This window comes from Ursus arctos, unplaced genomic scaffold (assembly GCF_023065955.2).
Source record: "Ursus arctos isolate Adak ecotype North America unplaced genomic scaffold, UrsArc2.0 scaffold_4, whole genome shotgun sequence".
Lineage (NCBI taxonomy): Eukaryota > Metazoa > Chordata > Mammalia > Carnivora > Ursidae > Ursus > Ursus arctos.
Window position 1 is genome coordinate 19,558,374 of NW_026623056.1, and position 24,142 is coordinate 19,582,515.

At 42.6% G+C, this 24,142-nt stretch overlaps 1 protein-coding gene and 1 long non-coding RNA gene across 8 annotated transcripts in view; one reads left to right on the forward strand and one right to left on the reverse strand.

The window, feature by feature from the left end:
* The window catches only part of BCL6 (BCL6 transcription repressor), an 84,057-nt gene that overhangs the window by 23,822 nt on the left and 36,093 nt on the right, over positions 1–24,142 (reverse strand). The gene's annotated exons all lie outside the window — the stretch shown is intronic.
* LOC123000918 (uncharacterized) overlaps positions 1–24,142 on the forward strand; it is a 94,690-nt gene that overhangs the window by 990 nt on the left and 69,558 nt on the right. The window lies entirely within an intron of this gene.

Sequence of the window (24,142 nt, forward strand, 5' to 3'; positions counted from 1 at the left end):
TTGACTGTTAGGAAATTTCTTGTTGGAAGAAACGTGTGTGTATTTGGGTATGTGTACGCATGTGTTCTACAAAATTATGTGAGCCAAATACATGTTTGTGTTTTGCTTTTTCTTAAGGTCTTGATCCCCCGCGCTCCCCCCAACCCCCCGCTCGTTTCAAGGTCGTTGTAAAAAATCTCTCCTGTCTGCGTTTGAAGAGATCAGCCGGAGGGAATTCTAAAGGCCTGCCGTGCCAGGATCACAGATACTGCGTGTATTTAGAACAGCCTGTGCTACAACTACAGCGCTCCGCACGCAGCACTGGCTCCTTAGCTTCGGAGCTCACTTGGGAGGAGGAGGAGGAGAAGGGGGGAAATCTTTTCTTTCTTTCTTCTTTCCTTTCTTTTTAAAGGCAAATGCAGTGCAGAATCATTTCACTGTGGGCCTTGGTTTGTTTATTCAGAACTGCCAGTTTCCCTATTTAAATGTTGGTTGGGGTTTTTTCCCCTCCTACTCATCCCCGAATGAGGGAGACTCTTGTTTCTTTTATGTCTCTCTCTTAAAAGAAGGGTGTGAGGGGAAAATAATATTTCAGATTCCTCAAGAATTAACCCAAAATGTTTGGACCAGAAGCAGCTTTCAAAGGTCAGGCTGTTCTGAGCCTTGGCTATGAGAGTCCTTCAGGCGACTCATTAAATTACAGATGAGTTCTTAAAGGTTCCACAAAATTTCTGCACATGTTAATTTCCAAAAAAGATATGGCCCAAAATAATCTACCTCTCCCTACCTACCTCAAATTTGGGTTTATAATGGAGAAATGAGCAGAGCTACGAAAGATTACGGGCTGTTTCCTGGGATATTTGGCATTTCTTTCCGAGGAAAAGTCCCTAAGAAGTTCAGATCTGTTGCTGAAAATGTTATTGTCAGTGCACCCCACCACCACCTTTAAAAGGCTGTGTTGGGAATTTTAGAACCAGAAGAGGTCCAAAGGGGTTGATTATTTTCCACAAGGTCTGGAGCTTAAGAAATATGCGTGTCTGTTCCTATGAAATCTGAATATTTTAATACTTATTGACAGATGGATTACTGCAGCCTCTGCAGAAAAGCCTGCCTTGTAAAGGATTTTTGAAAAATATACATAGGCCTAATCCTGTCACTGTTGTTGAAATGAACATTTTACCCCCAAAGACACATGATATTGTCAAGTGCAGATTCATTCTGCCAGAAGGCGGACTATCTGCTTTTTTATTGTCTCCTTCCCTTTCCTTTTCAGAGTTTTAAATGAATTCCACTGGATTCAAAACGATACCCCGATTTTGCTGAAACGATTTTCTCTGTGCATTTATATGTGTGATATTTTTTTCTATCTTTGAGTGCAGTCTTACTTCAAGATTTCTCAGGTGTATCTGTATATGGTTTGGAATGTGAAATGTATGGCTCTGACCTATTATTGATCCTACGATGGAGATTACTTTTATGATTTTTGGTCACTTTTCTAATCAAAGTTGTCATCCTGCCTCCTTGGTCCCCTGCGGTCGCCCCCCCCCCCCAACACAGTTTGTCCCTCCTGCGTTCTCTTTGCCACTCCAATCTTAGCCCCATGGGGGCGCTGCAGAGCAGAGGGAAATCTCCCTCTGGCAGTAGAACTAGCCAGAATGGGGGCTGGGAAGGAATTCACCCTTCTTGTACCTCAGACCTTTTTAATTCTTTGCAGGGAGCCCCTGGAGGGAAAACCCACCAGGCCTAGTTTATAGATAATTAACCCCACCACTAGGGACCTCAAACCTTCCCTGCACATTATTTCTGGGACCAAGTGCCAGAGACCCACATTTCTATGACCGTTGTTTTTTGTTTTTGTTTTTGTTTGGGTTTTTTGCCAAATCACTGTTTACATTGACAGAAATTGATCAGAAGGACACGGTTAAAAGAAAAAAATATTGAAAATATTCTGAAGATAGAGACTCTAGGTAGATCCCTTTCTCTCTACTGAATGAACAGTGAGGAAAATTGTGCACCCACTTCCCAATCTCTTTTCAAATCCTAGGAGCGTAACTGTCAAATTTTATACCAGTTGACTTGCTTCCAAATTGTCCTTCTTTCTCTTAGTCTTGATCTCTCCCCATCAGTAGCCAGTTGGCATCACTGTGTGGGCTCCCTCACTCCCGCAGTGCTATGTTATAGGATTAAAGAAAGGATTGACTTGAATATATTCAAATTCTTTTAAATCATCCTTAAGAAGCTCTAAAGAGAGATTCCGTGTCTGGGGTCTTATGAGTGATTCCTGTAGACTTGGAGGGACTATGTATCAACCGTCCTGTGGTTTAATGGTTACTTGCTATTAATACTCAGAATAGAGGACCAGGCCAGTGGACTGGGCATAGTAATAGGTTCCTGAACGCAGCTGCCGGGTAAATATAAGCTTCGTTACAAATAAAATAGCCTGGTCCTAATATTACAACTATTTAAGGAAGGGAACAGATTTTGCATCCAGTTCCCCACAATTCAGTCATAGCTGAAAAGGAAACTATCCTTCGAATAAATACCGTCTTGTCCTCTTTTTAAGGGGGCTCCAAACAGGAAGTTGGTTTCACCTGTCAGGAACTTCTGGAAGCTTGGTAGATCTTTAAGCTATCTATCACATCTCAGGATGATGGATTTTAGAACGGTAAAGAACCTTACAGATCAGTCACGCAACTCCCCCAGGCTTCTCTCTTTCCAGAGGACAGGCTGGCCCTCACCAGAGGCATGCATGACCCTAGGACACAACTGAAAATGGGTCTCCGTTTGATGGTCCTGTGTCGTTTCAGAGAATGAGGGTGATCTGACTGCCTGGCTTTGGAGGAGGGTGTCCTGTTTTCTGGCAGAAGAGGGGAAAGCAAGGCTGCTTCGGGTTTCTCGTTAACTGTAAATTGGTTCTCAGAACGAACTCCAGGTCACGATGCTACTTCTGAGTTTTGATGGACATTTGTGTTTGGTTGTGTTTGTCACCTGTGCTGCGGTACTCGACACTACTTCTGATGGGTGTGGAAGATGCTGTCCACCTGATGTAGAAAATTTTACCTATTCCTTTTCTCTCAAATCCTTCATTTAGAGTTATTGTAGACAAGCTCCCTACATTATCCTTGGAGAAAGAAGGGAGATTTCTTGGTATATTTTAGAGAAATTGAGCAGAAAGTTTTGAGACAGTAAAAGAAAAAACAGAAGATGATTTCCAGCTACTACCTTCTGAAAAAGAAGTGTCAACGTTTAATTTTGATCCATATGCTGCCTGCTTTCAGCCTGTTTTATTCTGAGACTTTTTTTTCTTTAGAAACCTTTTCTAGCCTTGCTCAGAGTTTCCCCCCAAAACACTGATTTTCCACACTTTTCTCACTTTTTTAAAATGGAAATAAATATCAGGAGCTTAAAATAGAGAAGTGATTGGGGGGACGCCTAATCATTTGTTTATTGCATTGGATCACTGTTTTGAATAGCAGGGTTTTCACTTCCTATGAAACTCTAGCATGAAGGAAAGCAGCAGCTGGACCAGGAAGGGATGAAGAGAGGAAAGCACTTGAGTGTTTGTAAACTCTGGGTAGCTGGCCCACCCTCCCTGCGGCTGCCTGCCGGTACTTAGCTGTCTTTACTACCTAAGGCTAGAAGTGGAAAAACTTGATTTGCGTGTTGTGCCTGCATTTTTTCCCCTTCTTCTCCACACCGCCCTCTGTACACCTGACCGTGCGGAAGCCTATCTGGAGCCGGCTGGCTGGCAGGCAGGCAGAGTTGGAGAGCGGAAGAATGTGCGGAGGGAGGGAGCGCTTCGGTACTTTTCCATTCACATCTCCACAGTGGCTTTTCTTGTTTATTTCACCCTCCACCCGCAGAAACCTTTCAGCTGCCTGAAATTCGAGTCATTGCACTACTCCCTGAGGTCAGACTACAGATGCTCCGTGCATGTTTCCTACATGTCGGTGTCTTCGTAACATATGTACATACAGAGACACACACACGCACACACACAAACACGTAACTCCTCAGGGGCATGGTGTGAGGTAGGAGAAAAAACAAACAAACAAACCTGGATTTGTTGCCAAAAAAGCCTTGGCTTCTAATTACAGTTCTGCCTGGAACTCCCTTATGGAACCTGGAGCAAAACTACTTGTCAGGACTCAGTTTCTTCAGCCGTGTGAAGAAATAACCCCGATGATTTGTGTGATGCCTATCTGTTCTAAATTCTATACCTTGATATCCAGACACATATTTACATAACTTTAAGATGGGGGGGGGACAGAAAGGAGCTGTATCTATATGTGTACCTGGCATGGGGGAAGGGGTTAAAATTTAAACTTCTAAGTAAAGAAGGCAGTCCCAGAATCCTCACCTCTATCAATTGTTAACCAGTTGTAGACCAAAGTCTGGGGTTATGCTGAGTGGGTCTAAAAACTGACTGAAGATTTTTAACGTTGAGTTGGAGGAGACAGTTTCTAAGACCTTGTACCTTTGATCTCTAGCATTCATAATCAGCTGTGACAGTTCCCAAGTGTCTTTTCAGCACTATCCTTTTTTTTTTTTGTTTGCCTTCTGTTTGTTTTTGGAAACTGTCCCAGTCAATGATAGGAAGGAGATGACACTTGTAAACTGGGCAGTCTTTAAGCCACTGGGCCCCAAGTAGATGTGAAAAATATCTCATAACATTCACATACACACACACACACACATAAAGGAAGGAAAGAAAAAAAAAAACCTGAAGAGAGATTCCTAGTAAGAAACTTAGAGGTAGTTCAGCCATCACTGCCTTAAAGGTAATTATTTGAAGTTAGAGGAAATAACAGATGAGGAGTTTGCCCTAACAAAAAAAAAAAAAAAAAAAAAAAAAAGCCTTGATCTTCCAGAACAAACTTGAAGGCAATAAAAGAGATACTTTCAATCAGTATCTCCTGTACTTTTTTGATCGCCATTCTTTAAAACAAAAGGTCTGAAGTTTCTCAGGCCTGATTGTCTAGATGAAATAAGATCTTTAATGGACGTTGGCATCCTCAGGAAGTAATAAAACAGCCCTGTTTATTGGCAGTGACCTCCCTACCACCACCATGTCTCCTTTGACTTAGACCCTCCGGAATATTTTTGTCCATGTACAAGGAGACGTGGAGTCGATTACACTCTCTCAGTGTAAAACTACTGAGTTATAATATACTAGAACTGGGAGAGTCCTTAGTAACAATCCAGTCCAATGCTACTGATGGTACAGAATTGGAAACTGAGGCCCAGACAGAAGGCATTTTCCACACCCACTGAATCGCTGACAGAGCCAGATCAGAATTCTGATGCCCCGGTTCTAAATCCATTGTTTTTGTTTTGTTTTGTTTTGTTTTGTTTTTTTCCATAGCTTATCACGGAAAGGAGATATAGGGTGGACAGCCCTGAAGAAGAGCCATTTGCTGTGGCCTTATGTTCAGAGAAGAGCTCAGAGTTGGACTTCTGACATGCTCTCCACTGAGGCTCTGCCTCAATCTTAGTGATACAATGACAGGATGGAAAGAAGACCTTCACACACAAGTTTTGTGTGCAGGTCCCGCTGCAGGACCCAGTGTAGGAGCCCTCCCACTCTCCCACAGTGCCGTGATTTCATATTATTCCTGAATCTAGAATAGTCATCAATTGTGTGATTGTATTGTAATTATGTCTATGTTGGTGTTTAAAATGTAGATTTTTAAATATTTTTGGGCTAGTAGCAATGAGCACACCTAATGCCCAGATTGTACCATAAAATAAGGATTTGCTAAAAAAAAAAAAAAAAAAAGAAAGAAAAAGAAACCAAACAATACACAAAAAAATCTCTACATTGATGGTGGATATTTCAGAGACACTGGAGCCACCCTAAGAGCTCCCAATGGCCAAAGCTGAGAAATTTGAGCAACAAGATAGAATAATATTGTATTATAACCCAAAATATAAAATAAATATCCACACTTTTACACAGATGTAAATTAATTATGGGAAAAATTAATGAATGGAAGAGAAGAGACAAATTTTCCATGCAGAAGAATTCTGAATAATTTATGTAGATACTCACCCCTGAAGGAGGGAGGGTATAATTCCCTCTCCTTAAGTGTGAGCTGGGCATAGCGGGTTGCTTCCAAAGAGTGTGGTATGGTAAGGGGAGGGGGGGAGGTAATTTTATATGGAGAAACCAGACTAACACTATATCAGCCAGGACATCAAGGTCAACATCAACAATGACAAACCACAAAGAAAAAAACAATGATAAACCATATTGATTGTATGTACCTTTGATATAAGGTGGTGAAATGGGTCTTTACCTCTGTGGTCTTCCTCACATACCTCAGTCTATTTATGAGTAAAACATCAGACACATTCTAGTAGAGGGGCGTCCTATTAAATGCTTGACCAGTACTCCTCGAAACTGTCAAGGTCATCAAAAACAAGGAAAGTCTGACAAGTTGCCACAGCCAGGAGTAGCTTAAGGAGACATGATAACTTCATGTAAAGTGTACTTAACGGAAAAAGACAGAAGGGAAATCTAAACGAATCTGAATACATGATGGACTTTAGTTAATAATTTTGTGTGAATATTGTTTCATCCGTTGTTACAAATGTACCGTACTAAGGTGAAATGTTAATAATGGAAGAAACTGGGTACAGGATCGTTCTCTGTACAATCTTATCATTTTTTATGTCAAAAAACCACTATATATATATATTTGCACACACACACATATAATCTCTCTCTCTTTTTTTCCCCCATACTAGACGCCTCTAAAAAGTGACCCAGGCTTCTCTTGAAATCTGAGAGGTCCTGCCCCCAAAATAGAGTCTGGAAAATGAGGGAACCTGCCTTTATTCTTTTAGTTTACTAAATTGAAAGCAATTTAGCTAATCATCTAGATAGAAAACTGTCTGGAAAACACTAGTGAGGCACCAAAGGCCAAATGTCCTTATAGTGGTAGATGACTTAAGCCACCTCATTGGTTCGCTTATTCAACATTTTTCTGTGGAGATTCTCTATGGAAACAAGGCCCTGAAAAATCTTTGCCATCAGTCCAAATGAGACGTACAGAACTTGAGGATTCCTAACTGAGGTTGGGGGAGCCCCGAGAGCTTCCCAGGATGTCTGCTATTTCATTGTACCACGCTGGTAGAACTGTGGATCTCATCGGAGTTGTAACTCTGGGTGTCTAGGGAAAACAGCTGACGGGACCCTGCGACTCTGTGACTTTGTCTTCATCATCTGGATTTGACACTATAATCTAAACTCTCTTCCGCCTTCAACCTATTAGTTCCACAGTTGCGAAAGGCCCAGAGAGGGAAATGGTTTGCAAAGACCACCCCCAAAATTAATGGTAGAGTTGATTCCCGTCAACCAGTCCACCCTCAATCACTTATTTTGCTGCTGTATCCACTTTGGTAAGCTGAAGGCTGCTAGTACATTGATGTACATTACTTCAGGAATGTCTCATTAATTTCTAACCAGTTGTCAGTTACCAACAGTGTCTAGTCCGCATGCTGTACTTGAGTTTTAAGTGTCTCTGCCCTTTTTTCTCTATCTTTTCCAACGTCTATCAACCTCTCTGCCAAGTAGTTATAAAATCTTTGGACCAATACTTATGTTCACTATGGAGGCTGACATTTAAATAATTCTTGGTGAAATGCACTGAGATCAAATCCTGTCCTACTACATTTTGGTTAGCATGACTCTTTCGGTGATGCGTTTGGTCACGTGTCTTAAGAATCACAAACAGTCAAGCCCTTTGAGTCAGTAATTCTACTTCTAGGAATCCATCTTTGAGGTGCATATAACATACAGGAAAAAATTCAAACATATAGGGGGAAAGTCTTTGAATGAATATAGGTATGCAACAAAAAATTAGCATAATCTCCATGTCCCATTGTGACTGACTTGAGGGGAAAGGTGTTGGATGAAGAATATGAAGTATAATCTGATTAATTTTTAAAAATTGGAATTGGAGTGGCACCTGGGTGGCTCAGATGGTTAAGCGTCTGCCTTCAGCTCAGGTCATGATCTCAGGGTCCTGGGACTGAGACCTGCATCGGGTTCCCTGCTCAGCGGGGAGCCTGCTTCTCCCTCTCCCTCTACTGTTCCCCCTGTTCCCCCTGCTTGTGCTCTCTCGCTCTGTCAAATAAATAAATAAAATCTTTAAAAAAATAAAATAAAATAAAATAAAAGCCACACTTCTTTAAAAAAATTGGAATTAGAAAATACTTATGGTAACAGATAAAGTGAAAAGAAGTAAGATATATATATGTAGGTATGTGTATATATATATGTATATGGCATATTCATAACTATGTTTAAAGATACTCTTCATAGGGGCGCCTGGGTAGTGCAGTCGTTAAGCGTCTGTCTTCGGCTCAGGGCGTGATCCCAGCGTTCCGGGATCTAGTCCCACATCGGGCTCCTCCGCTGGGAGCCTGCTTCTTCCTCTCCCACTCCCCTGCTGTGTTCCCTCTCTCGCTGGCTGTCTCTCTGTCACATAAATAAATAAAATCTTTTTTTTTTTAAAAAAAGATACTCTTCATAGAAAACAGACCAGATATAAATAAGAGTACACAAATAAACAAATATTTTGGCTGTCTTAGGGTAGTAGGGTTATGAATGCTTTTCTCCTCCCTTATTTTTTCCTTATCTTCCAAATTATGTAATGTTTATATATTAGTTTGATATCTATCTATCTATCTATCTATCTATCTCACAAGCACACACCTATGACACTGAAAAGCCCTAAGTGGTGTCTTTTAAATGCAATTAGTTGCCTCACTCACAGTTCCGCATGTTTGACCTAAAGTTAATGCTGCCCACATCTTTAGGACCTATAGCAAAAATGAGAGCCGCCCACTCACTCTTGGAGAAGACCTTTCACTCTTGGAGACACTTATCTCCATAACAACAAACAGTGCCCTTGTGGAGCACGTTGACCCAAATGAGATTAGGGAGATCTGCAAATCTTTGATGTACCTCCGCCCCGGGGTCTTAGTGAGCTGCTCTTGTTTGTTGCTGTTTCGTAGCATTTGCAAATGTCAAAGGGTTTCCTTGTTACTTGGCTGTCTCTCTGAGGCCACCCCAGAAGATTTCCTGGTAGATAGACTGCCTTTTGGAGTTCTTTGGGGGCTACTGGACGTTTATTTTTTATTCTTATAACATCTTTGGTTAGTAAATGTGAAGGCAAAAAATTTTTTAAAAATAAACTACTCAAGGTTCTGTTTTGTTTTGCTTTGTTTTCTTCAGAGAAGCACAGGCTATTAGGAACTTCGGGGAGTATACTATTATTTGAATCACTGGTTTTTGGAAAAGGGCATGGGGTAGAAATCAGAATCGAGGGGGTGAGGGTGAGGACCGTTCTTCTGATAAGTCCCTCTTCCCTGAAACCACTAAGGTCGTTCCTCACACTCAGCTCACCCTATTCACTCACACATTCACTCGTTCAAACAACTCGCAAGTTCACTGACAGTCTTTTGTGAAGGAGCTGATGCGCTGAATGCTGGGGAAACAAATGAATACAATATGGGATCCCGACCCCAGGGGGGCACACAACCTACTGAGGAAACAGACTCAGAAAGGTGCTAAAATTTGCTTTAGGTCATGCCAAAGATAGTCCCCAAGTCAGGACTGACTCTGAGCCAAACAAAACTCTGTGGCTTCTTCTTAGATGCTGTGTCCTACCTCCCACTCTGCCATCAGTGTGAGGCATTGACAGCCCCCCCCCCCCCCCCAGCCTTGGGCACCTTCGGTCTCTGAATTTTTCACCCAGCATTGATCAGAACAAGGTATAACCCAGCCATCTCAATGTACCCACCAGTGATACCCAATACCCAATGCAGGAAGAGCCCCATGCGCCTGGGTACACAGGGAGCCTCGGCTATCTTCACCGCCACAATCACCCACTGGGCTGTCTACAGGCCAGAACTTTGCCTGGACCTGATTTCTGTATCTTCTTGTACCTGACTGGTTGCACCATGAACAGTCAGGTCACCTAGCATCATGCTCTCCCAGAGCTCACAGCGTCCAGTAACATCTGCAGCCTGGATATCAGAACGCAACACCATTCCCAGCAGGAACTGCACCCCTAATAGATCTTGATGCCTACTTAACTCTAAGCCCACGTTTGCCTCAACCCTCTGGGCGTCCCAGACCTTTGGGTGATAAACAGGCAGATGATCTCTGCCAGCCCTGCAGCCAGACCACTTTCCATAGCACCGTAGTCACGGAGACCCAGCCCGCCTAGGGTTGGGCCTGTCTGCCAGCAGTTGTAACCATTTCCTCTCTGTGGCCGGGCAAGGATGGACTGGATATCATGACACATGCATAATACACCAGACACAGTTGCGGCGGTCTTACCATTAGTTAGTCCAGCAGCGTTCAATGTGGAAACATCAGGGTGCCAAGAACAACCTTACGCTTTGGAGACACTGGCCCTGCAATGCCAGCCAAATGTTCGAAAGAAAGTGGGACAGAAAAAGATTACTTCTGACATTAATAAAAGCCATACTTGGAGAAAGCAGATTAAGAAGACTTGATGGTGGTGATGGCAAATGGAGAAATTAAGTACTTAAGGCCCTCAAACTTTTCCCCGTCTTATCTCCTACAACCTTCTATGCCAGACTCCGAGGACCCGTGCACTTACCTCCACCCCACACCCCTGCCTTGATCTCTGCCTTCCTTCAATAGGCTAGACACTCCTCAAGGGTAAGAGTACTTCGTTTTTGTTTTCCGAGACTTGCGTCCAACACATTGCTCACTTAGGTAATGTTGGTGAAATTAAAGTTAGGTAGAACTGAAAGAGAATTTGATGTGAAATCTGATGATCTAGGTTCCAGTTAAAGTTCCATAACTGACTAACTTTTGTGGGTCTTGGTTTCTTGTTCTCTAAAATGGTAATTTCTGTTAAAGGACTACCTCACAGGGTTCTCGTGAGAATCAAGGACAATGGCGGGGTGAGGGGTGGGGTGGGGAGGGAGTACTTTGGATATTATAATGCGCAGGTCAAAGTAGTTGTTGAATGTTGAATGGATGGACAAACTAATGAGTGAACTATCATAGTTAAATAAAGCCTTTAGGTTATTCCCTAACAGATTCTGTGACTCAGATTATGTCTGGGGAACAGTGATTTAAAGTGCTCTGTCTTGACTTTGTAACCATCCTTAAATATATTAATTTCACTTCCCAAAATATTTTAACCTTTTAAGTACAGGAAGACATAAATTAACTGCTAAGGATTCATACTGATCCAAAGAGAATAAGAAAGATCATCAGAAAGTCTTTTTGTTCTTGAAATGCAGAATTGGAAATGAACCTTTTCCCAGTAGTGGGAACTGAAATCCAGTATTAGATCCTCCTTTTCGGTACCTTCTTCCTCTTTCTTCCTCCTCCTTGTACCTTAACCCCTCCCTACCCCTCCCCTGCACCCAAATGGAAAAAATCATTTGTTTTGAGTTAACTTCAGTCTTAGCAAAAGATATAAACAAAGTCCAAATGTATCAGGGCTGTTTTCTAGGATCAACAAGGTGGATTTCTATTCATTTTTCAAGCAATTGAGTTGATGAGCGAGTTACCTCAACGAGATGATTGGATAACTTTCTACCAAAGGGCTGACCTGAGTGATAGGAGGAGCCCTGAGCCAACGCCATCCTCCTAAGAGAATCCCTGCATCTAGCCCTCCCACCTCTGTAACAAATGCCGAGTGGATCCATGAATGATGAGGTGAATATAAAAAGGGGTTCAGAGCAAGTTCTTGTTGATAGGGAGGAGGAGAGAAAATAGGAGCACAGGTGCTGGAGAGAAGTAAGGCCTTCCCTCTAATAACAGCACAAAGCAATGATTCAGCAGACGAAGCAACAGACCTTTGTTAAAGTCAAAAACTACTCAAAAGCCCATATCCTGCTTCTTGCGATCTATCACAATAGGGACCTACATGGAACAAAATACCCAGAAGAAATAGTAGAGATAGGTGCTCAACATTCTCAACAGGGGGCTGGGGGCAGCCGAGGGTAGTGGCAAGAGAAAACTTCTAGAACTGAGAGCCTGTCTGCCCATACTTGCCAGTTTTGCCAGCACCGAGCCCTTGATCAACAGCTCATTTATTTTTGGATTCCTAGAGGTGGGAAGAAGAGAATACTGGATGTATATGGCATTAAAAAAAACCCCAACGTGGGTGAGCTGGGACGATGTCCAAGCTGTGCAAGGGCCGCCACCTCCCCCATACGGTTCCTTTTTTTTCCCTTTCCACCCCTCCTGTTCCCAACACCTCTCACCCAACCATACCTGTAGAAGCCACGTTCCTGCATAAAGCTAAATGTGTCTGGGGAGGGGAGGGAGGCAAAGCAAAGGAACGTAACACCAAGATACTTCCCTTCTCAACTCCAAAAACTGAGAAGTTTTACTAGAAAATTGAAGACTGCTGGGGGGCGCCTGGGTGGCACAGCGGTTAAGCAGCTGCCTTCCGCTCAGGGCGTGATCCCGGTGTTTTGGGATCGAGCCCCACATCAGGCTCCTCTGCTATGAGCCTGCTTCTTCCTCTCCCACTCCCCCTGCTTGTGTTCCCTCTCTCGCTGGCTGTCTCTATCTCTGTCAAATAAATAAATAAAATTAAAAAAAAAAAAGAAAATTGAAGAGTGCTGGAAGGTTCTAGAGGTTAGAAACTAAAAAGTTTGGAGAAACAGGACATGATTGAATATATTTCATTATCTCCTCCCCCATTTGGCTGGACTTTTTTAGCATGGGAGAAGCATTGTTGATATTTTCAGGTCTGATCAATATGCAACCACAGACATTACGAATTTAGCACCTACTGTGTGCTAAGCCCTGGGCTAGACTTTGCATATACAAAGAACCATTACAGACTTGTCGCTGGAGGAGCCCATAGTCTAGGTGAGGAGACAAGCTCTACACAAGTAAATCCACAGAGGAGTATTTATTATAAATTATGATAACTGAGATGCAGGAAATACATAAGGTACTATAAGGTGGGGGAAAGTCATCATTTACTCAGGGTACAGGCCTCTCTATTGAAGTAAGCTTTAAGCCAAAAAAGGAGGATGGGGTAGCCCCGCCAAGAGTGGGGGTAAAGTGTACGGGGCAGAGTGAACAGAGGTCAAACAACCCTGTAAACCCCTGGCATGGTCAGAGACCTGAAAGAGGCCAGCATGGCACAAGCAGAGAGACTGGTAGGAGATGAATTTGGAGGGAGAATCAGGAGCTAGACCCCGGGGGCCTTTGTACACCACAGACAGGAATTGAGAGTTTAATCTAAGTATATTGAGAAATCATTTCAGATTTTCAGGCAGGGTGATGACATGATCTAATTTATATTTTGAGTAAAGCACCCCAGCTAGCATGTGGAAGGTGCATTAGAAAGGGGCAGGAACAGGTTCTTTAAGAGGCTACGATAGGAGTCATGGTGAGAGAGGAAGGGAGAGGGCAGTGTAGGTGGGGACGTGGGCAAAGATTTGAGGCATACGTTGAAGGTAGAATTGACAAGATTGAAAGAAAGATTGGATTGCTCGGGAGTGGGTGGTAAAGGAGAGAGGGCTATTAAGAACGAATCCCAAGTTTCTGATTTGGGCGATTGGGTGGATGTATTTCCATTGACTGAGTTCGAAACACTGCAAAGTAGAAGTTTGTGGGAGGCAGTTGCTGGGAATCCAGAACTTGGTTTTGAACATCGTATGTCTGAGCTATCTCTGATGTCCAAGTAGGGGGTTGGATATGCAAGACCTGAACCCCAAAGATAGGTCTGGTTTGGAGATATAAATTCGGGATTTATCAAGATAGACATAGTATTTGAAGCTAGGAGAAAGGATTGGTGTTCATATCAGGCCAGGCATTAAAAAATAGAATAAAAAAACAGTAAAGGTAGAATGATCCTTAGAGATACTCCAGCCCAAACTCATTTCTCAACTGATAGCGAACTGGGAGCTAAAAAAATGGAGCTATTGGTGGAAGTAGAGTTGGTGAGAGATTAGGTCTTCCTTCAGGACCAGTACTTTTGTTTGTTTGTTTGTTTTACGTTGTTGTGTCGACATTTGACATCAAAAAGGTTGAGACTAAGAAATCTATGTGACTGTACAGATGTGACTCATGGTATCACATCCCCTAGCTTGTAGTCGCACCTGCTGCATGTAATCCACCCCACCCTCATTACTAATTTGCTCCCCTCTTCCTGTAGGCAATCTAGAACCTTTTCTCCTGGTTCCCTACTTATTGAAAAAGAAGGTGCTGTCATCCCAAATGGAGGTATCTTTGCAATTTAATATTGAGGAAGTCTAAGGCTTAGAGCGGTGACTAAGGGGCAGAAGGCATGCTCCTGTAAAGCTCCGTCCTACTCAGCTTAGCACCTACAGCCCCTGTAATTATTTAGCAACTGGACTGTCTCTCCTCTTGAATATGAGTGCCTGAGGATCGGGAGGTACTTTTCTTCTCCTTGGTATCTTAATCCAGCCCTGGCTCCTAAGATATATGTCTTACCCATTAATACATGTCTTCGATGAGAGGGACCCAATAAAATGAAGCCCTTCATTAGACTCAACATGCCTTTAGTAATCTTTCCATCCTTCTAAGGAAGTACATTCACGGAGCATGTACTATGTGTCAGGTATGGTGCTAAAAGACCGCAGTCGTGTTCAGTCTTTAAAATACGATTATGGAGGGGTGCCTGGGTGGCGCAGTCGTTAAGCGTCTGCCTTCGGCTCAGGGCATGATCCCAGCGTTCTGGGATCGAGCCCCACATCAGGCTCCTCCGCTAGGAGCCTGCTTCTCCCTCTTCCACTCCCCCTGCTTGTGTTCCTTCTCTCGCTGGCTGTCTCTGTCAAATAAATAAATCAAATCTTTAAAAAAAACACGATTATGGAGGGGTTGTTATTAGCTATTGTCCAAAATATTTAGGTATATATTGCATACCTTCCCTCCAATTCAGTAAATATTTAATGTGCATCGACCATATATACAGAGGTACAAGAGGAAGCCTCTGTCACTCAGGGCTCTAAGACCAGTGCAGGAGAGCGATATCAACAAACACACAAGCAATGACAAGGGCTATCACTGAGCTTTAACTGATATATTTTGGTTGAATATGGAAACATAATTGTTTCAAACCAAGAGATCTAGGAAAGTTTCTTGGAGGGGTAGAACGTGAACATCATAATAAAATAACGTAGCGGTGCTTGAGTGGTTCAGTTGGTTAAGCATCTGACTCTTGATTTCAGCTCAGGTCATGATCTCAGGGTCGTGGGATTGAGCCCTACATCAGATTCCACGCTCAGTGGGGCATCTGCTTGAGATTCGCTCCCCCTGCCCCTACTCCCGTTCTCCCTCTCTCTCTAAAATAAATAAATAAATCTTTAAAAAAATGAAATTTAAGAATTGGGGCGCCTGGGCGGCACAGCGGTTAAGCATCTGCCTTTGGCTCAGGGTGTGATCCCGGTGTTATGGGATCGAGCCCCACATCAGGCTCCTCCGCTATGAGCCTGCTTCTTTCTCTCCCACTCCCCCTGCTTGTGTTCCCTCTCTCGCTGGCTGTCTCTCTCTCTGTCGAATAAATAAATAAAGTCTTTAAAAAATAAATAAAGAAAAGAAAATTTAAGAATGAACATATTCTTGAAATAAATATCAGAATTATAAGCATAGCTTTGAAATAAAGAAAGCTAACATATATATGGTCCTTAGTATGTACTGTTTTAAGTACTTTACATGTGTGAATTTACTTAATCCAACCTTGTAAAAGGGGGGGTATTGTCATCCTCACTTTACAGACAGGAAGCTGAAGCACAGAAAGTTTAAGTAACTTACTTAAGATCAAACAACTAACAAACAGCAGAGTTGGGATTTTAACCCTAGTGATTTAAGTCTTTACCCTTAGCCATTATGCTCTACTGCCTTATGAATGAAGGGTAGAACTTCCACACGGCTTATGTTAGGAGGAGGTTACAGCAGGTTAAGGAGAGAGAGGTGTGGGGAAGGAGGGTATTCTAGACAGAGAAGAGTTGAAAGAATAGCACAGAGATTAGGTGTACCCCTAACAGTACTTTATTTTGTCTAGAAAGCTGTCTAGCATGCAAAGAACTTTTTCAGCCATTCCTTAATGTGCTTCTCCTTATGACCCTGTGAAGCCATGATTATTATTCTAATTAGAAGGACGTGTATAGGGGGACCCAGAATGGGAAGGCACCAGCTGGGCTGCCTCGAGGTTCAAAAACCTGGTCATTTAACTGCAGACAAGTGCCTTTTCCCAGATTGAAGTATTAGCAAGTAAATACATTCATTGCTCCTACTCTGAGCAAGGCCCTGTGCTAGCCTGTTCATATATGTTCTAATTTCACCCGCACAACAGCCCTAAGAGGTAGGTGTTGTTACATTTCAAAAGAGGAAACAGTTTAAGTCTGCCTTTACCTAATTTTTTTTTTTTTCTTGAGAACGATTTCCTATGAGGCGTGCTGGTTTTCAGTTTCATGCTTTGCCTACTCTTTGGTCCCTGGGAACCCCTGAGGACAGAGTATTACCTATGGGTTAGCACATGCAGCTTTACTGAGAATGGAAAATCCCAATTAATCTCTTTGCCAAAATCTTCAGTCACTCCTGCTTTTGGCCAACCTTTCCTGTGTGCTGAAAGTCAACATTTAAATATGAAACTCAGCTTTGGTTTCCAAAAATTTAATTGCATTATTAGGAATTACTTGAAACTGGGCTTTGTGAATCTAGGAGGGGAAGGTTGGGAAGAAGGCTGACCAGACACTGCGGGCTGGCCAGCAATTCAGTGCAATCATGGAAAGGCTCGATGGAATCTGCGACTGACCTGGCTCAGGGCACACCCGCTGTGTAGGGCATAACTCTAGTCCCTCTGGGGGGTATATAAATCAGTGCCTAGAGAAAGAGATCGGCTTTACCAGGGATCCAGTGACAAGCATGTCAAACGACAAAGAAAGACAATCAGGCAAAAGCCAGTTATAATTCACAGCCCGGGCCACAGCCTCGGGCACCAGGACTGGGTTCCGGGGCATCCTCTTTGTTTGTGCATCTTTAGTCTGAGAACCAGGTATGGGAGACTCTGTGTTCAGTCCTGTTGCCTTCTGGGTTGGATTAAGCCTCTTAGGAGGGTCATGATCTTAGCCTAGAATGACAACATTTAAAAGGGACAGCACAAAAGAGAGATAAGATGACTAAAGCTTTCATCGTAAGAGGAAGGAGAATGGATGGAGTGAAAATTGGGAAGTTTCCACTTGATTTTCAAGGACGGGGTTATAATAAAGGGCTTTGTTTTGTAATGCGGTCGTCAACCCTTTCTAAAGAGTCTCTCTGCAAGCCCAGTGCCAAACCGGAGGTCTAGTATGATTTCTCTCTATGCCTCTTGCCTTGGTTTGTCCGTCTGTACAAAGGGAAAGCTACCGCAAGGTGTTCTTTTGAGGATTAAATGCCTTAAAGCACAGTCAATGGCTCATTAGTATAAACTGTGTAGAAAGTAGGCTGTTTGATGCACTGTCCAGCTAGCCCAGCCATGTGGTAAAACATAGAACTAGACAGTTAGTATCGCTGAACAGAAACTTAGAGATCATCTGGCCAACCCCTGAATGCAGTAGATGAGGGGAAGGGAGAAGGCAGGAAGTGACTTTGCCCAAGGGTGTTAAGGAAATTCGAGGCTGATGGAGTGTTTTCCAGTACGGGAAGGAAAGAGATACTGAGAACTTTGTGAGCCAGCTACTCTGCTGAGCCCCTTACAATGTAACCTTATTTTGTACTGATGGGAGACATAGGCAGGTGTGTTCATCTCCTAAGTCAAGGGCCAGAGGTTCTGAATAGAAATAGCCTCCTGAGATCAAAGAGCTAATAAGTAGATGAGGGGGATTCAAATCCTGGTTGAGTTCAATCCAAAGCCCATGCTCTTGGCCTTGCACCATCCCACCAAGTTTGGTGCCTCCTTGCAAAGACCTATTTTTCAGGGTTTCCGAAGCACCTACAGAGAACAGAGGTGGCTAGGAAAGGATTTTTATATTTTTATTTTTTTAAAAGTATGTCTATGAATCACTGTGTAACCCTCCTTTATGCAGTTCAATCTTGCAATCTAAAAAGGTTAAGTGCACAAGATGACCTAGGCCTCTTTCACCCCTCACACTGTAATTGGTACTTTACAACAAAGGGGAAATGGCTCTCCTTTGCCTCCAAATCCAAGTAGTTCTTACCTACAAAAATCACTTATTTAAAATTGTCTATATATTGTCTATATATTGTTCTTATGGCTATCTGAGGCCAGTGCAAAGAGCTATGCCTCCTATTTCCTTCCACCAGTGCCCAGTAGGTGCGCAATTAACTTTCTGGTACATAAATGTTGAAAGCAAGTATTCTGCCACATGTTATAGGCTTTTTTTTTTTTTTTTTGCATTTATCCAACTTGTGGGCCCAGTATCCATCCATCTGTATATTTACAATTGACACAAATAAACTTATATACATAATTACCAAAACCATACCTGTTACCATGCATGTTATACATACATAGAGAGATACTTGCATATATTCAGTGAACACCGATTAAATCTCATTATGTGGTAGACAACAGATGAGTTGCTGCGTAAGTGTCACCAGTTAAAATCTAGACTGGGAGAAATAAACCTACACCTATACAGTCTACCACAAAGGAGGCAAGACTACACCATGGGGAAGAGTCTCTTTAACAAAGGGTGCTGGGAACACTGGACAGCTCCATGTAAAAGCATGAAACTGGACTCTTTCTTACACCATAACCAAAAATAAACTCAAAATGGATTGAAGACCTAAATGGGAGAAGGAAACCATAAAACTCCTAGAAAAAAAGAAGTGGCAGTAATTTCTTTGACATCAGCCTTAGCAACATTTTTCTAGATGTTTCCTCAGGCAGGAGGAACAAAAGCAAAAATAAACTATTGAGACTAGAACAAAATAAAAAGCCTTTGAACATGAAGGAAACCATCAACAAAATGAAAAGACAACCTACTGAATGGGAGAAGATATTTGCGAATGACGTATCTGATATGGGATTAATATCCAAAATATATAAAGAACTTATACAACTCAACACAAAAAACCCCGAACAATCCAGTTAAATAAATGGGCAGAGGATCTGAATAGACATCTTTCCAAAGAAGATATGCCGATGACCCCAGACACATGAAAAGATGCTCAACATTACTCATCATCAGGGAAACGCAACTTAAAACTACAATGAAATCATACCTGTCAGAATGGCTAGAATCAAAAAGACAAAAAAATAGCAGGTATTAGCAAGGGTGTGGAGAAAAAGGAACCCTCTTGCACTATTGGTGAGAATGCCAAGTGGTGCAGCCACTGTGGAAAACTGAATGGAGTCCCCCCCACCCAAATTAGTAATCTAGGTAGATAGGTAGGTAGGTGATAGATAGATGATACATAGATAGATAGATAGATAGATAGATAGATAGATAGAAGATAGAATATTACTCAGCCATAAAAAGAATTAAATCTTGCCATTTGCAATAACATGCATGGATCCAGAGGATATTATGCTAAGTGAAATAAGTCAGAGAAAGACAAATACCATATGATCTCATGCATATGTGGAATTTGAGAAACAAAACCAATAAACAACAATACAAAGAGACTAACAGAAAAACAGACTCTTAAACATAGAGAACAAACTGATGGTCATCAGAGGGGAGGTAGGTGAGAGGATGGGGGAATAGGGCAAAGGGATTAAGAGTACACTTACCGTAATGAGCACTGAGTAATGTAGAGAATTGTTGAATCATTCTATTGTACACTTGAAATTAATATAACACTGTATGTTAATTATTTTTTTTAAAAAATGAAAAAAAAATAGAACTACCATATGATGCAGTAATTCCACTACTGGATATTTGCCCAAAGAAAATGAAAACACTAATTCAAAAAGATATAGGCACTCCTATGTTTATTGCAGCTTTATTTACAATAGTCAAGATATGGAAGCAGTCCAAGTATCCACTGATAGATGAATGGATAAAAAAGATGTCACACACACACACACACACACACACACACACACACACACAGGATTATTACTCAGCCATGAAAATGAATGAGGTCTTACTATTTGCAAGAACATGGATGGACCTAGAGGGTATTATGCTAAGTGAAATAAGTCAGACAGAAAAAATCAAATACCATATGATTTCACTTACATGTGAAATCTAAAGTCAAAACAAATGAACAAGCAAACAAACAAAAAGCAGAAACAGACCTATTAATATGGAGAACAAATGGGTGGTTGCTGGAAGGGAGCGGGTTGAGGAGATGGGCAAAATGAGTGCGGTGGAGTGGGAAGTATAGACTTCCAGTTATGAAATGAATGCATCGTGAGGATGAAAAGTACAGCATAAAGAATATAGTAAAAGGTACAGTGATAGCCTTGTATGGTGACAGGTGTGTGAGCTACACTTGTGGTGAGCATAGCATGACATGTAGATTTGTCTAATCACCATGCCTTATACCTGAAACTGATGTAAAATTGTGTGTCAGCTCAATAAATCAACAAGCAAACAAATAAATAAAATGTAGACTGGGATGCTAGTCATGTCATTTCTTATGCCACTGCTTTTAGAAAAAAAAAATCTGATGTTTAGGAAGACCTGTGGGCATTGTTCCCCAGATATATTATTCTTCTGCTCTTACTGAAAGTTTAGCTCAAAATCCTCGTTTCTTCTAAATGGTTACCATGTACTGCCATGAGAAACCATTCACAGCACAAGACAGTGGCCTAGAAGAGAGTTTGGATTCACACTTGGCACATGGGCTTTCCTTTTCACTTTTTGAATTGTTTAATAGCTTAGAGTCTATTATCTGTGTGGGCCTCTGATGTTTTAGGCTTGTGTATTATTTACTTGCCCAAATTCAGGCCACTGAGACGGTACAGTTAGCTGCTCAATTCATTGCATCAAGGTCTTTGTAAAGGCAGTTTATGGAAAGAACAAAGAAACTCTTACAACAAAGCTGGTTTCTTTGGACTCTGACATCAAATACCTGTGTGACCCTGGGCAAGTTACTTAACTTCTCTGAACCTCAGCTTTCTTATCTCTAAAGAAGGTGGTAATAACACCCAACTCACAAATGTATGTAAGGATGAAAGGAGATGTAATCACCAGAGCCTGGTGCACAGGGAACAAATAGCATTTCATTTGGGCATGAGCCATGAGCTCAGGAAGGCACATCATCCAATCCCTCCTCCCATGTCCCTCCCATATTCAAAAACCCTGATGAAGTGTTTCTTGAATTAGTCACCAATTTGGAACTCCCTCTCCTCCTTTCCTTGTCACTGAGGTAGATAATCTCTATATGAGTCTGAGTGACTATTTCAGTGACACACTCATGCATTTCACTAATCCCTACTACGTGGTCCAGCTTCCAAAGTGTGAAGCACTTTCCATCCGTTACCTCATTTGATCTTTCCAATGGCCCCCTTCCCCGCCATGAGAACGCAAGTCAGTGTTGTTTTCCTTCTTTGACAGAAGAGCAAGCAGAGGTTTAGAGAAGTCAAGTGGCTAGTCCAAGGTCACACTTCTAGATTTAGGTCTGTGACTCTGAATTCCATTCATGTGCTTTCTATTATACCAAAGAGCCATGGGATTTTTGCTACATACTTAAAGATAGACACTAGGTGCTCTGAAAGAAATAAAACCAGATAGGTAAGGGGCTGATAAAGAATGAGTCCATTAATGTAGCCCTGTCCATCCCACGGGACCCCACTCAGCCTCTGCCCAGTGCCCCTATCTTCTGAGCACCCCTTTCTCAGCCTCTGATCACTCAGATCCTCCTGTGATTCAGAGGGTCACTCAAACTCAAGTTCCTCCGTAAAGCCTTTGGCCAGCCTCCCCACCCATTTCTTCAACTAATATATCTGAATGCCAGGCACTGTGCTCCCCTGTCCTTTGGCGTTTCCTCCAAAATAGGAGGGAGAAACAGACAATACCCTTGATAGTAAAGATGAAATAGTTTTGACAATAGTAAATGCTAGAAAGGGAAAAGGGAGGGAAGAGTGGCAGGGCATGTGTTGGAGCAGGGTGCAGCGTGAGATAGGGTGCTGGGGAAGGCACCACTAGGCGGGTGACACGAAAAACTGAGAAAAGATGAAGAAGAGAACCATTTGGATATCTGGGATAAGAGGGAACTGTGAGCACCAAAGCCCCGAGCCAGAACATGCCCGTTGTGTGAAGAACAGCTAGGGGGCTGTACACCTGGAGGCTGGCATTCCTGCAGGTTCCCCTAGAGCAGAGGGAAAGAGGGCAGAGCAGTGAGAGAGGAGGACAGGGAGGAAAAGAGGGTACGTTATATAAACCCCATTGGGTACTGGAAGCACCTTCTATTCCTCTGGATGCTATGGGAACCATTGATGGCCTGGACAGGATCCAAAGTTCATTTTCACACAATCCCTCTAGCCACTCTGCTCAGATAGACAAGGTAGGAGCACAGAGAGCATTGAGGGAGTTATTACAATAATCTTGGAGGGAGCTGATGGTGGCTTGGATTAGGAAATGGGGAGGAGTTATTCTGTATATAATTCTTAAGGCAGAGCCAATATCATTACTGGTAGTCTGGATGTGGGCTGTGGAGAAACAGGAATCAGACCCGGCTTCATTTTCTTTGGTCTGAACAACTATAACTTTGTTATTTACCCAAAAAGGAAAGACTGCAGGTGGAGCAGATTTGCAGGAGTTCGGGGCACATCAGGAGCTCTAATTTGGATGGCTTCATTAGAGCAGCCGAACAGACAGTCAGAAGGTGGTGCCTAAGTGGGAGCTAGAATTCTGAGGCTGGTGTCCCGGAGAGAAGTCTAAGCTCGAGATAGAAATCCAGGAGTTGTCAGTGTTAAGATTTTATTAAAGCTGTGAAACTGAAGAAGATCCCCAGGGAAGTGAGCACAGAGCAAGAAGTCCAATAGCTGAGCCTTGGGACACTCCTCAGTTAGAGGTTTGGGAGAAGAGGAGGCAGCTGCCAAGGTGAATGAGACATGGTCAGAGAAATAGGGAAAAAAAAAAAACAACAACAACCCTTAATTATCCTTTCTGTGGGATCCTAACAAAACATGTCTATGCTCTTCAGGTCTTGGTTGACGTTTCCTTGATGGAGGCGGACGAGAGGCATCTTTAGAGACTCCTATCAGTTCACCACTCCCCTCTGGGCTTAGCTTCTAGCAGCCCTTCAGTTAAAACTCAAGTGGTTGTCTTCCAACTGAATCATAAAATGATCGAGTGCAAGAGACCCAAAGACTCATCTGGCTTTGCGATTTCCCAACAGTATTCTTTGGAGCAAGTTATTTTCTCTCATTATGGAGTTATTTTCTCTCATTATGGAAAGAACTATAAAACCGTGACCCTCCTTCCCTAAAAGGGTTAATACAGCCCACAGTCACAACCTCATCCCTTCTTTCTAGGAAGTATTTGTGATTTTCATCAGACTTTAGACGTTTCAGAAGTCTCCAAGTGCATGGCTCTAGTCAAGAACATGCACAGGGCAGGGGGGCCAACGGGAAACACGTTGTACTCGGAGAATCTTGGCCTTGTTTCAGACTGATAGGAGAACGAAAGACACCATCTGCCACATTCCTTCTCTAAAGACCAACTGAAGGCCCAGCTCCTAGACAGGGTCATAGAAATCATCTAGTCCAACCACCTCTTAGAAAGATGAGGAACTTGGGCCTAGAAAGGCCCCAGGATCTTTGTTCAAAATCACACACCAAGTATGTTTGATCCAAGACTAAAAACCAGGTCTCAACTTGAAACTTTCTGCTCAGATTCAACTAAATTCTACGAGAATTTATTCTCTGCCTGGAAATATGCCAGGTGCTTTTAGATGTTGTCATTCTTAGTCCTCAACACAACCTTTACAACTGATATTATTATCTCCCTTTTATAGAGGAGAACACTGATGCTCAGACAGGACAGTGACATATCCAAGGTCACATGGCTGGTATGTTGGAAGAGTAGGCTTGGAGCCCAGGGCTGTTTGACTCTTAATCCAGTGCTCACTCCAGCACATCTGCTGCCTTCGTCAGCAGGGCTCATCTCACAAGGTCATGTAGACCCACAGTCCAAGTGATTGCCCCAAGACCCTGCCCTCCTACCAACAGGTGAGGCATCTCCAGCTTGGTGTGTTAGTGAGTAACTTAACTTCGAG